The following is a 14,529-nucleotide window of genomic DNA, read 5'->3' on the forward strand; positions in this document are numbered from 1 at the left end:
CCAATTCCACGGCCTCTTCCACCAGCCTTCCTCATTTTTGGTAGAAATGTAGACAAAATCCAACAAACTATATAGTAATGTAAAACAAGGTACAAGGTGTCTATAGGACAGGGGAGATTTTGAATTTCTGCAGACACTTGTGGACACTGGACACTTGTGGATTGTGTGAGGCCCAATGAATATCTGAGCGCTATGTGACAGGCTCGATGGCACAGCTGTGACCAAAGTGACGAGAGGATAAGGGAGATTTTGAATCTCTGCACACACTTTTGGACACTGGACACTTGTGGATTGTGTGAGGCTCAATGAATATCTGAGCGCTATGTGACAGGCTCGATGGCACAGCTGTGACCAAAATGACGAGAGGATAAGGGAGATTTTGAATCTCTGCGCACACTTTTGGACACTGGACACTTGTGGATTGTGTGAGGCCCAATGAATATCTGAGCGCTATGTGACAGGCTCGATGGCACAGCTGTGACCAAAGTGACGAGAGGATAAGGGAGATTTTGAATCTCTGCACACACTTTTGGACACTGGACACTTGTGGATTGTGTGAGGCCCAATGAATATCTGAGCGCTATGTGACAGGCTCGATGGCACAGCTGTGACCAAAGTGACGAGAGGATAAGGGAGATTTTGAATCTCTGCGCACACTTTTGGACACTGGACACTTGTGGATTGTGTGAGGCCCAATGAATATCTGAGCGCTATGTGACAGGCTCGATGGCACAGCTGTGACCAAAGTGACTACAGGATAAGGGAGATTTTGAATCTCTGCGCACACTTTTGGACACTGGACACTTGTGGATTGTGTGAGGCCCAATGAATATCTGAGCGCTATGTGACAGGCTCGATGGCACAGCTGTAACCAAAGTGACTACAGGATAAGGGAGATTGGATTGCTTTTAAAAAAGCAGTTTGCGGAGCAGTGGGTAAACAGCAATGCCAGCCTGTCAGGAAGCCTTAAAAGGCAGCCCAACAACCATCACCACTGATACACCACAATATAGCCTCCCCTTGCACTGCACACACAGTGACTTGTGTGTTGTGCAGGCCAAATTGCTAGCAGCAGAAGCAGTTTTTTTTTTCTTCTCAGCAGGACAAAAAAAAAAAATTGGGATTGCTTTTAAAAAAGCAGTTTGCGGAGCAGTGGGTAAACAGCAATGCCAGCCTGTCAGGAAGCCTTAAAAGGCAGCCCAACAACCAACACCACTGATACACCACAATATAGCCTCCCCTTGCACTGCACACACAATGACTTGTGTGTTGTGCAGGCCAAATCGCTAGCAGCAGAAGCAGTTTTTTTGTCTTCTTCCCTGCCTAACGCTCTCCCTACAGAATCAGCAGCAACCTCTCCCTATACTGAGATCGGCAGAAGATGGCGGTCGGCGTGCACGCCCTTTTATACCCCCTGTGACGCCCACCAAAGCAAGCCAATCACTTGCATGCCCTTCTGAAAGATGGTGGTGACCCCTGCCTATGTCATCACTTTGCCCACAGTGTCCGTGGATCCTGATTGGCTGTAAAAGAGCGCAAAACAAACTTTTGAAACGCGACTTTGGCGCGTAAGTCGCCGACCTCGTGGCCGACCTCATCCTAGGGTCGGGTTTCGTTTCATGAAACCCGACTTTGCCAAAAGTCGGCGACTTTTGAAAATTTTCGACCTGTTTCGCTCAACTCTAGTCAGGAGTCTCATCTCCTCCAAGGGGACTCACACAGGTTAAATAATGCTAAATTTCCTTTCATACTGCTGGCTTGTGGGAAAAAAAAAAAGGCTGGAGTATTCATTTGTGTAAAAAATACTGTTGCGTTCACACTACATTCACAACATTTAGACCCTGACGGTAGATACGCCATTATTAATTGCTCCATAAATGGATCTAAGTATACTATCGCAACCGTTTACGCCCCCAACTCTGGTCAGATCAGCTTTTTGCGGAGGTTTCTTTCCAAGCTTTCATCCGTTAAAGAGGGTAAGCAAATAATCTGCGGGGATTTTAACATGGTAATGTCCAGCACTCTGGATTGCTCCAATACTGCTGTGGGGAGGAAGGAGATGAGCACAATAATTTCAGAAAGGCATCTCCATGATATTTGGAGATGCCAACATGCAAATGAGAGGGACTACACATTCTTCTCGCCTCGGTTCACCTCTTACAGCAGATTGGACTACTTTCTGGTTGATAGCTCACTTATTATGGATTGCTCAGATTCAAAAATTGGACTTATAGCTTGGTCGGACCACGCCCCCATTTACCTGACAGTTCAGGAGCAAAACCGCGCCCCTGTTTTTACCCGGTGGCGCATGAATGACTCCCTCCTAGCCTGTAGACAAATCTCTGAGGAGTTGCAGGCCGACCTCGCAGAGTTTTTTAACTTTAATGACAACAAGGAGGTGACAGAGGAAACGCTATGGTCTGCACACAAGGCCTATATTAGGGGGTCATTCATCAAAATTGCCACTAGGGAGAAGAGGAGGCGTCAGGCAACTTTCAAAGCGCTAATGTCCCACATAGTACTTTTGGAAGCCCACAATAAATCTGCCCCAAACTTGTCGACATCTGACGAACTCAGGAAACTAAGAACACAGCTCCGCCAAGTGTTGATGGCAGACTATGAGAAAAACTTAAGGTCCCTCAAACAGCGGTACTATATGATGGGTGACAGGGCGGGTGCCTTATTAGCCAGGAGGGTTAAAAAACGAGAAATGCAAAATAAAATTGAATACCTCGTGACAGGTTCTAATGCCACAATACGCAACCCAACGGAAATAGCCAACGCATTCGCTGACTTTTACCAGTCTCTCTACAACCTTAAAAATGACCCCACTGCCCCAAAGCCTACCCAAACGGCAATTAATTCCTTCTTAAACAATATTAATCTTCCTCGATTATCTGCAGTACAGCTGGAGCAACTAAATTCCCCTTTTTCTCTGGAGGAGGTTCGCCAGGCGGTGACCACAGCCAAAAGAAATTCAGCTCCAGGCCCAGACGGCCTCACTAACTCCTATTATAGGCAATTCACTGAAACCCTGTCTCCTTTCCTTCTGAGAATTTTCTCCTCTTGGCGAGCCACAGCAGATATTTCACCAAATAATCTAGAGGCCATTATAGCTACCCTGCCAAAACCTGGAAAACCCCCTATTTCGCCAGGAAACTTCAGGCCAATATCCCTCCTAAACTGCGACTTAAAATTGTACGCCAAAATAATCTCAGTTAGAATACATAAAGTTCTTCCATCACTGATTTCCCCGGATCAAGTGGGGTTTGTGGCGGGGAGGCAGGCGAAAGATGGGACGAGACGTATGCTGGATCTGATTGCGGTGGCTGAGGGGAGGAAAATCCCCAGTGTATTCCTGTCCCTGGACGCAGAGAAGGCGTTCGACAGGGTGCACTGGGGATATCTGAAATCTGTTCTGGCCAAGTTTGGTTTCAAAGGCCCCATACTTAATGCCATAATGGCGCTGTACTCTAACCCTAACGCCAAAGTTCTGGCATCCGGATTTATATCTCGGAGTTTTGAATTAACCAATGGGACACGCCAGGGGTGTCCGCTCTCCCCTATCATCTATGCTCTTGCTATAGAACCTCTGGCGCAGACTATCCGTGAATGCCCTCGGATCTCGGGGATTCGAGTGGGGAGTATAAATCATGTGATCAGTCTATATGCAGATGATGTGATCTTATCTTGCACTAATGTAGAGGTGTCCCTACAACACGTAATGGAGATCCTGTCCTCCTTCGCTCAAGTCTCGTATTACAAGCTTAATATTACCAAGTCCTTAATTTTTCCGCTCTTCTTGCCAGCCTCTACCAGAGCCACTCTCTCATCTTTACCCTTTGAAATGGGAAGACGAGGGAATCCCCTACCTGGGTATTATGCTGGCCCCGCTACACTCCGTGATCCGGAAAAATCTGCTGACCCTGCACACCTCACTGGAAAAGAACTTACTCGCCTTTCTCTTCTCCCGCTCTCTTGGGTGGCGAGAATGCAGACTTTTAAAATGATCTGTCTCCCAAAAATTATCTACTTACTTCGGTGCCTGCCCCTAACAATTCTGCAACGGTATCTCACCAAAATTCATTCGCTAATGAGTAAATTTATATGGGCTTGGAAAAAACCTAGAATAGCCCTGAGATGTATGCATGCCCCGTTCTAACATATCACAGAGCTGCTATCCTGGAACCGGCTCGAGATTGGTGGAAGAATGATTCAGAATTGAGATGGTTACAGATTGAGTACACCTGGGCACAGGCCCACTCCCCTAAACAATTCATAGACTCCCTGCTCCTAACCCCTTCGCCCCCCGGCGATCTTCTACCCACCACAGCAGCTCTAAAGAAAGCTTGGTCCTTATGGAGCAGGCCAGTGTCACAGGCTCTAGGTCCCAGCCTTCCCCTTAGATCGCTGGAAGCCTTCATTCCGAATTTGAATCTTGCTGCCTGGACACGTGGAGGTCCAATTACCCTAGCAGATCTTTATAGAGAAGGCGCCCTACTCCCGTACTCAGAAATGTGTGTTAAATTTAACCTCCCCCGACACAGTTTATTCCAGTTTTTTCAAATACGTCACTTCCTTCAGTCCGCTCCTCACCTACCGGTTCCCACAACAGTCGACCACGCCGCAATTAAAAAATTCTTTCAAAATAGCAAAATTAAAGGCCTTTCATACATCCATAACCTGCTAAACTCCCCGGAACCGGACAAACAATTGCCGTATATGCTCAAATGGGAAAAAGATCTAGCCTCTCAGCTTCCGTCGCAAGAATGGTTCGCGGCCTCAAAATGGATCCACAAATTCTCTTCATGTCTCAATCACATAGAGCAATTAAAAAAGGTTCATCTGCGGTGGTACAACTCCCCTACTAAACTGGCTTCTTTTTCCCCACATATGTCACCTTTGTGCTGGAGGGGCTGCAACCACAGGGGCACCTTGTGTCATATGTGGTGGTTTTGCCCTAAGTTATCTAACTTCTGGCAGGAGGTGTTCAATCTAATCCATGAGGTTACTAGTCTCCATCTTTCCCCAAACCCAACCTTAGCGGTGCTACACATTGGCCTAGATGGGATCCCGGATCTTTTAAAAAACATCATTTCTCACATTCTCATAGCCGGCAGGTACTGTGTGGCATACAAGTGGAGGTCGGTGTGCCCCCCTACAAAAACAGAACTAATTGAGAGGATCAACCTACACTGGCTATACGAAACCAACTTGACCCCCAAGCTAGAGAAGAGAACGGTGAGACTTAAACAATGGCATCCGTGGGCCACTTCCCTTTATGCAACGGCCCTCCCCCAGATACAGACACCTACACCATAAATAAACTGATTGTGCCTAAGAATGCTATGCATGTAGAGCTGCTTCCCTTCCCCCTCCCCCCCCCTCTCCCCGCTCCTATGTTCAAGTTGTTGTTGGAAGGGGTATTTAATGTCCCAGATTGATATCCTAATAATGGCTCGAGGTTATTTCACCTCTTGCTACTCATTGCTCCTGTTCTTGATGTTTTTGTATGAGAAGTTTGTATTTTTTTCTGAAAACTCAATAAAACCTCTATGATTAAAAAAAAAAGAAGCAGCGGTTGACGAATCTGCCGCTGTGATAAAGCGGCTAGGTCTACCTGCGCAGTGCGCAGACGCGCACTACACCAACGATATTCCCGCTGACAGCGGGCGAATCTGCTGCAGAGACATAACTGAGCGCTCCCTCACTGAGCAGGCGCGCTCGGATCCTCCTCCTTCCTCCCATACAGGCTGACAACGCCGAGCAGCACCGAGTAATAGCGGCTGCTGCAAGATCAAGAGAATGCTACCAATAGACACCGGGGGGTTGGATAGCTTTGGAGCACCGCCACCAAATAGTTAAATAAAATAATAAAACAAAAATAAATAAAATATAATAAAAAAAAAAAAAGCCATTACGATAGCCAAATTTCATCCCGGCAAGCAGCAAATACCGAACAGGGACTGCAGTGAATCTACAAGAAAAGAACTGTGTCCACACTATCACTGTGCAAACACACCTGCAATAAGTCCTATTAATGCTAATGAGACAACAAATTGATGCAAAACAGTGCTAACAGCAGTTAAAATAAAGAACTAACAAAGCTCATCTAAAACATTTACCCCACTCTTCCCCCAGGATATTTATGCTCTGGCTCATATAATGAATTGCCTAAATAACATTCACTCTGACCAAAAGGTCTAATAAATCATCCTGATATCTGACCCCCACCTTCACTAAGCCGCGTTTCCTCAAGCCGACAAAGGCACACTAAGGCACACTAAATAAACCTTACTACATCCTGGCTCTCATACACCACCACTGTTAAAACAGAACTGCCTATTCTATCTACACTCGGACAATAAAGGTCAAATAGACTACTTGGATATCCGACCCCCATCTTCACTACCTCCTTAAGCTCTAAAAAACATTTTTATCAGTAACCCTAAGCAGTGAGTTACAACGACAAAATGAGCCAAATCAAACAAAACGGCCAAAAACTAAACAAAACATCTGCCTCCGCCTCTTCTATACCAATCAGGTCCGACAAAGACAAGAGGTATAAATCACACCCTTCAACTGATCTAACCAACACGACCAGCCCTACTAGATCCAGAACCCCTCATAAAACAACCACATGGACACATCAGTCTCCGCGAAAAAGGGAAAACCAAGGGCCTGGAGCTAACAATTTTCATCTCTAAATGACCCCATAAATGACTCTGAAAATGAAAACGACGCATGGTCATCGCCAAACTTAAGCCCAGAAAAATCTAGGCTAAAATTGGACACATCGGACAAAATAGACCACGACAACATCGAGGCCTACATGGCCTCTCTGGCAGATAAAATAAACAGCAACCTCAAAATCACCCTGAAGTCAACCCTGGAATCCCAGATGGAGCTCTTTTAAATCTACTTTCGAGACTTTCAATCAAAAATTAGAGAGTCACGAAGCTAGGATGGTAACCATGGAAAAGAAAACTGAGGAAAACCAGCAAATCAAAGCTGAACTCACCCAGCTAAAAAACAAACTAGCAGGCCTGGAGGACAGAAGTAGGCGGAACAACATAAAAATCAGGGGGATAACTGAATCTGTCACTCCTGGTAACCTAGAAGAATATGTTAAAAAGGTCTTCAAAAAGATTGACCCAACCTTGTCAGCTCATGACATGACCATTGACCGCATAGGCTGCCAAAGCCCACTCATCTACCAAAAGACCTCCCAAGAGATACTATCCTTCGTATCCATTTCTTCCACATTAAAGAACGAATTCAAATCATAGTCAGAGACAATTAATATCAGGTTCCCTGATCCATACTCACACCTCAAACTATATGCGGATCTCTCAAAGGCCATGATTGAGGGAAGAAAATCTTTCAGAGACATCACCACCCCACTCAGAGAAAACGACATCCCATACAAATGGGGATTCCCGTTAAAGCTACTGGTCCACATCAACGGCAAGACCTCAGCCCTGCTATCCATAGAAGACGGCAAGAAATTCCTCAAAGACCTGAACATCAAGCCCAGGAACAAACCAACCTCCTTTCCGGATGCTAAAGCGGCAACTTGATCCATCGTCTTGCTTGGAACTCCTTGTTGAAAAAGTCTAACATTGCGTCAAATTGCTGTGTATGATAACCTAATTTGCATTGCATTTCAGGACCTAGTTTCCCAAGTTTTTCTCACTTTTGGCCTGTAAAACAAAACAGGACTTACCATATAACAGTTTTCTTGTCTAGTTTATTTCCTATAGACTATAGGTTCGTTACTTCACCTGTTGGGCCCGAGATGCCTACCACCAATATCATAGAAGATGACATCGGGGACACTCTTCCACGAACTTTTCCCCCTAAAGGTTAAGTAGTGACCGCTGGTTCGGCTTACTTCAGGTGACCCTAAAAATTTTCAGCTAAGTTTGCTATTGTATTACTTTGTGCTTTCTCTGTTCTATTGTTCTAACAGGTATCTACCAAAACACAAAACCAGTACAAATCTAAGGTTTCACTTAATATATGCTATAACGTGTCTGGTAACCACAGTAACTTTTGGTTCAATCTATCACAAAACAGCGCCCTTCAGACATGAGGATCAGCTTGTCCGCCTACAACGTCGGAGGACTCAACAGCCCTAGAAAACGGTATGTAATCCGTCATGAGGCAAACAAGTTGGGCTCTGATGTTGTGTGTCTTCAAGAGACCAAATTCAAACAGGACTCACACCCAAGCTTTTTACATAAAAATTTCCCACATACCTTTGAAGCCTCAGGTCCCAAGAAAAAAGCTGGAGTACTTACTCTACTTAAAAATACAATTAATTTCAAACTTATCGAGGAAATTAAGGATGAAAAAGGACATTTCTATATTTTGATATGCTTTCTGAATGACTCAATTTACACCATTTTGAATGTATATATTCCCACCCAAGGACAAATAAAATTCCTGAACAAATTACTCAAAAAAATCAGTAAAGTAAAAAAGGGTTCATTGATCCTTGCGGACGACTTTAATATGGTCCCTAACGGAAAGATGGACTCCTCAGCCTTGAATAGGCTCAAAACAGAATCACTCAGCAATTGGTTGTATAGTAATGAGTTATTCGACCTATTTAGGTGCATAAATACCACTTCGATTGAATATAGCCATTTCTCTGACCCCCACCATACTGCCTCAAGAATTGATTTGATCTTAACGAATATCTTTTCCCTCCCCAAATTCCATTCGGTCTCCATACTCCCAAAAATAATATCTGACCATGCCCCGGTAACTGCAGTGTTTACAGAAGGCCCCAGCCACCAATCGCCATTTCCTATGGAAATGTAATTCATCAATATTAAATATCCCACATATAAAATCAGAAATTGGTTCAGAATTATCAAATTACTTTGAGGAGAATGAAGCAGGTCTCAATAGTCCCTATACCTGCTGGATCGCGCATAAAGCAGTTCTAAGAGGAGTCCTGATTCGGATCTCTTCAAAATTAAAAAAAGAAAATAGGGAAAAAATAACAAATTTCCAGAACCAAATAAAAGGTAAAGAAACACTCCTAACCAACAACCCCAATTCCAGCTCCAACATCCAAACAGAACTTTCCAAGCTCAGACAAGAGCTCAGAGCATTAATTTTCTCGTTCTACGATTCCGCAATCAAAACCAATCAATTTAAACAGTACCAAAACCTGAATCGCCCCTCAAAGTACATGTCACACAGACTCAAAAACACTAAACGTAGGCATAGAATAGACGCTATCGCATCCACTAAAAACATCCTCCGATATCGCTACATGTGATACTTACCTCCAACCGGCTCCCCCGCTGGTTATCGCTGATCGCGCGAGAAGCTCCTGGACCATTCCTCATCGGTCACTTCCTGCTGGACTTCCTGTGGCGCCAACGAGCGACGCGTGGAGCCGGGCGGGAGGACGTCAGGATCACCGCGTCTGACAGGTAAGTAGCGATCCCCGTCCCCTGCGACGTCGCTGGTGAGATCTGCCTGTGTGGCAGCTCACTAGCGACCACCTAGCGATGCACCAGCGATCCTGACCGCGTCATATCGCTGGTCGGGATCGCTGGTGCATCGCTAGGTGTAACGGTACCCTTAGACGTGGAAAAAGCCTTCGATCAACTAAATTGGGATTATTTAAACGCCACCCTAGGAAAATTCGGCTTCTGCCAAGAATGCATCTGAAGTATTAATGCTCTCTATGATAACCCCTTGGCCAAGATTTATGTGAACAACCACTTGTCACAACCCTTACAATTAGCAAACAGAAACAGATAGGGCTGCCCTCTATCCCCTCTCCTGTTCGCCTTGGCCATGGAACCCCTAGCCCAACTAATTAGAGAAGACCTCGACATCCCAGGTATAAAAGCGGGCCATAAAGATTACAAAGTCAGCTTGTTCGCTGACGACATAATTTTAACCATATCAGACCCAACCAAGTCCATAGTTAAAATCCAAGACCTGTTGTCTACTTTCTCAAAAGTGTCCTATATCAAGGTCAACGAACAAAAATCCAAAATTCTCCCCCTAAATCTGGATGACAATCAAATAGAAACCATTAAACATCTATCCTCCTGGAGCTGGTCACTCGAGCACATCACGTATTTGGGACTAAAATTTTCAAACAATATCACATCCCTGATTCCAATTAACATGAATTCCCTCAATAAAACCATCTCTGATGACATGCTTATCTATGGTATAAAAAAAAGCTTATCATGGTGGGGCAAAATCACCACTTTCAAAGCATACATCCTTCCAAAAATATTATATCTCTTCAGATCACTACCCCTGCCTATCTCTACCTCATTTCTAACACATCTACAAATCAAAATCAACAATTTTATTTGGGGAGGGAAGAGACCCAGGGTCGCGGCAAACATTCTCTACAGCAACAGGAGATTCGGCGGAGCTGGCCTGCCTAACATATCGGCGTATTATTCCTCCTTCTTAGTCAAGCAAAGCCTTTATTGGTGGCCAACCCCCAACCCTCCAGCATGGTACAAACTCAAATACATTCTGAATAACAACAATTCTCCATCTCGTCTCGTTTTGGAATCAATTCTGCTAAAGAGGGACCTTTCCCCATCACACCCCATCTTCCATGCCACACTGGACGCTTGGAAGTTACTCGCTAAAACAAAAAAAGCACCTAACAATAATGACCCACTTAGATCCCTTTCACTCCACATCATTACATCCCTTTTTGGACAAGAAGTAGCTCAGGTATGGGCAGACTATGGCATAAGAAAACTTGGAGACCTCTACGGAGAACACTCTAATACCCCTTTTAGCGTAATAAAGGAAAAATTTAGAATCCCCTCTTCCCTATTTTTTGAATATATAATCCTAAAAGATATCAAGAAAATTCATAGGGATAAAAAGGAAAATTTCAGATCCCGCCATTAATATGCTTAATAACATTAACCATAAAATCTTCTGGAGCATACCCTAAATTTACATGTGGATGAATAAAAACCACGAACTAGTCAAAACTAGTAACTTATTGAAATGGGAGCAAGAACTCCACCTAACTCCTAACATACCAGATTGGGAACACGCTTGATCTATCTCCATGTCCGCCACTATATCAATGTCACTACAAGAGACCCACTACAAGATCCTGTCTCGTTGGTACTCTACCCCAGCTAGACTATCTAAAATTAACCCAGAAAACTCCTCACTATGTTGGAGAGGTTGCGGTCACTATGGAAACATTCTACACGTTCTGGTATTGTCCTTTAGTGAAACCCCTCTGGAGAGATATATCCCTCCTCATTAACTCTCTTCTCCCCAAACCAATCACACTCTCCTCAATTAGCCTTGTTGTCCCTCAATTCTCAAGATATAGAACATTCAGCCATCCCGTTAATCATCCATATACTCCTAGTCATAAAAAGCTCCATAGCCTTCCATTGGAAGAGACCTGATCCTCCAAATATTCAGGACATTAAAGAGAATCGCACTCCACAAGTACTTTGAGCTAAAAATGGCTACTGTTAACAACAAACTTGATAAATTCACAAGTAAATGGTTCAGATGGATCAACTTATTTCCTCTGAGTTAAAGTTCTTCTCCGGGCACTTAAATCAAGCTATTGTCTTATGTGGTTGCTAGATTTGCATACATGATTATTGATTATTCATTAAATAGTACACGCAAAATGCCAGTGTCAACATCTACAGTAAAGAGGCAACTCTGGGATGCTAGCCTTCAGGGCAGAGTGGCAAAGAAAAAGCCATATCTGAGACTGGCTAATAAAAGGAAAAGATTAATATGGGCTAAAGAATACAGACATTGGACAGCAAAAGATTGGAAAAAAGTGTTATGGACAGACGAATCCAAATTTGAGGTGTTTGGATCACACAGAAGAATATTTGTGAGACAGAGAACAACTGAAAAGACCCTTTAAGAGTGCCTGACGCCATCTGTCAAGCATGGTGGAGGTAATGTGATGGTCTGGGGTTTCTTTGGTGCTGAAAAAAGTGGGAGATTTGTACAAGATAAAAGGGATTTTGAATAAGGAAGGCTATCACTCCATTTTGCAATGCCATGTCATATCCTGTGGACAGCGCTTGATTGGAGCCAATTACATCCTACAACATGACAATGACCCAAAGCACTCCTCCAAATTATGCAAGAACTATTTATGGAAGAAGCAGGCAGCTGGTATTCTATCTGTAATGGAGTGGCCAGTGCAGTCAACAGATCTCAACCCCATTGAGCTGATGTGGGAGCAGCTTGACCGTATAGTACGCAAATAGTGCCCATCAAGCCAAACCAACTTGTTGGAGGGCCTGAAGCATGGGGTGACATTTCTCCAGATTACCTCAGCAAATTAACTGCTAGAATGCCAAAGGTCTGCAATGCTGGAATTGCTGCAAAGGGAGCATTCTTTGACGAAAGCAAAGTTTGAAGGAGAAAATTATTTCAAACAAGTCTTTTTTTGGAACCTTGTCAATGTCTGTAGATTTTAGAATTCATTTGGCAACTCATTTGATTAATAAAAGTAATGAGTTTTCATGGAAAACACAAAATTGTCTGGGTGACCCTAAACTTTTGAAAGGTAGTGTATGTTTGCAGTTTTCAAAGCACAGATATTTCAGAGCACAGAGGCATCTTCTTCAGGCAGGAATACAAATGAATTAAAAAGACAGAGGCACAAAATTTAAGAGATACTTCAGTAGGACATTTGTTCCTGAGGTCGGAGGGGTGATGCCTCCTAAAAATAATCCAAGGAAATCAAAATGAGACATTTTCTTACAAATAGAGAGGCGGTGAGAATGATGTTCTTCGTTATCATGAGTCTGTCTGGTGGAGGTGTGAATTGTGTCCATGTAGTGAGTCATAGATCCAGGTGTTAATTTGAGGCCTATTGTCAAAGCTAAACTAAGGATGTACAAGGTGATCAGTTGCAGGTCACAGCACGTCCATGCATTCTGATTGGTCCGATCAATGTCAGCATTGATCGCACCAAATCAGAGCTGGCCTTGGTGACACCGTGGTTGCCCTAGGCTGGACATCAGTGTTTCAATCTGATTGCCTGAAACACTGAGAAACGCTGCCCCCCAAGCCACCGACGTATCAATACATCCAAGGTTTTTAACTACCAGGCCAACTGGACGTATGGATAGATCTAAGGTGGTAAAGGGGTTAATCATAAAAACATAGGACCATTCTACATGAAATTTCCTTGAAGTGAATCAGGATTTTTAATTTCTTCACCCTTTGACTATGCTGTAAGACAGATAGTGCAGTTTTCCCCGTGGCTGTACTCTAGTAACACACTTGTTTAATTGAATGAGCTTTTGCACCACTCTGCTTTCTTTCAGAGCTTTATTGGGATTCCTGTGCAAACCTGTCATTCTAAAGATATGAAGATGAACATACCGCAAAACCATTTTTACAAGATCTGGATTCTAGTAAGGTTTATTCACTATACCCACAAGATTACAATCCAAATTAAGAAAAATTAAAAATTACACGTCCAGGGTTTCGCCTAACAGATTCATCAGGGGCATGAAGGTGTGTTTTTATCAATAATTTAAATAGCCACCTCTTTCATTACATATTTTAAAAACAACATATCAGAAAAATGGAAATTTAATACTAAAAATCATATACATGTAAACCATACCATAGGAACTTTATTCATTTGAAGAAAAAGGAGCAGAAAAATCATGAACAAAACCAAACGAAGATAAACTCATGAGCCTGAGAAACAGGTCCTGCTGCCACAAATCTTTCGGCAGGGCTTTTGCAGACATCTGATAATTTTTGGGCACCTGCCTCCACAGGAATCTGGTAATAATACATTTTATTTCTATAGCGCCGACATATTCCGCAGCACTTTACATTTCAGAGGGGATTTGTGCAGACAATACACATTACAGCATAACAATAATCACAGAGATTATAACAAATACCAAGAGGAATGAGGGCCCTGCCCGCAAGCTTACAATCTATGAGGAAAGAGGTAGACACGAAAGGTGGGTGGTAACAGTTGCCCTGATTGTATGGACCAGCCATAATGTTAAGTGTGTAACAGTACAGACACAGAGGGCTAATGGATGCATAAAGCATGTGGGAACATGATGTGGGGAACCTGGTTATGGTAAAACTTTTGGCTATGCCTAGATTAGGTTAATGTGTTGAGGCGATAGGCCAGTCTGAATAAATGCGTTTTCAGGGCACGCTTAAAATTGTGGGGACTGGGGACTAATCATATTGACCTGGGAAGTGCATTCCAAAGAATTGGCGCAGCACGTGTAAAGTCTTGGAGACGGGAGTGGGAGGTTCTGATTATTGAGGATGCTAACCTCAGGTCATCAGCAGAACGGAGGGTGCGGGTAGGGTGGTATACTAAAACAAGGGAGGAGATGTAGGGTGGTGCTGAGCCATGGAGGGCTTTGTGGGTGAGGGTAATAAGTTTATACTGAATTCTGGAGTGGATGGGTAGCCAGTGTAATGACTGGCACAAGGTAGAGGCATCGGTGTTACGATTGGTGAGGAATTTGATCC

This window comes from Dendrobates tinctorius, unplaced genomic scaffold, assembly GCF_039654945.1.
Source record: "Dendrobates tinctorius isolate UK_male_01 unplaced genomic scaffold, ASM3965494v1 ptg000158l, whole genome shotgun sequence".
NCBI lineage: Eukaryota > Metazoa > Chordata > Amphibia > Anura > Dendrobatidae > Dendrobates > Dendrobates tinctorius.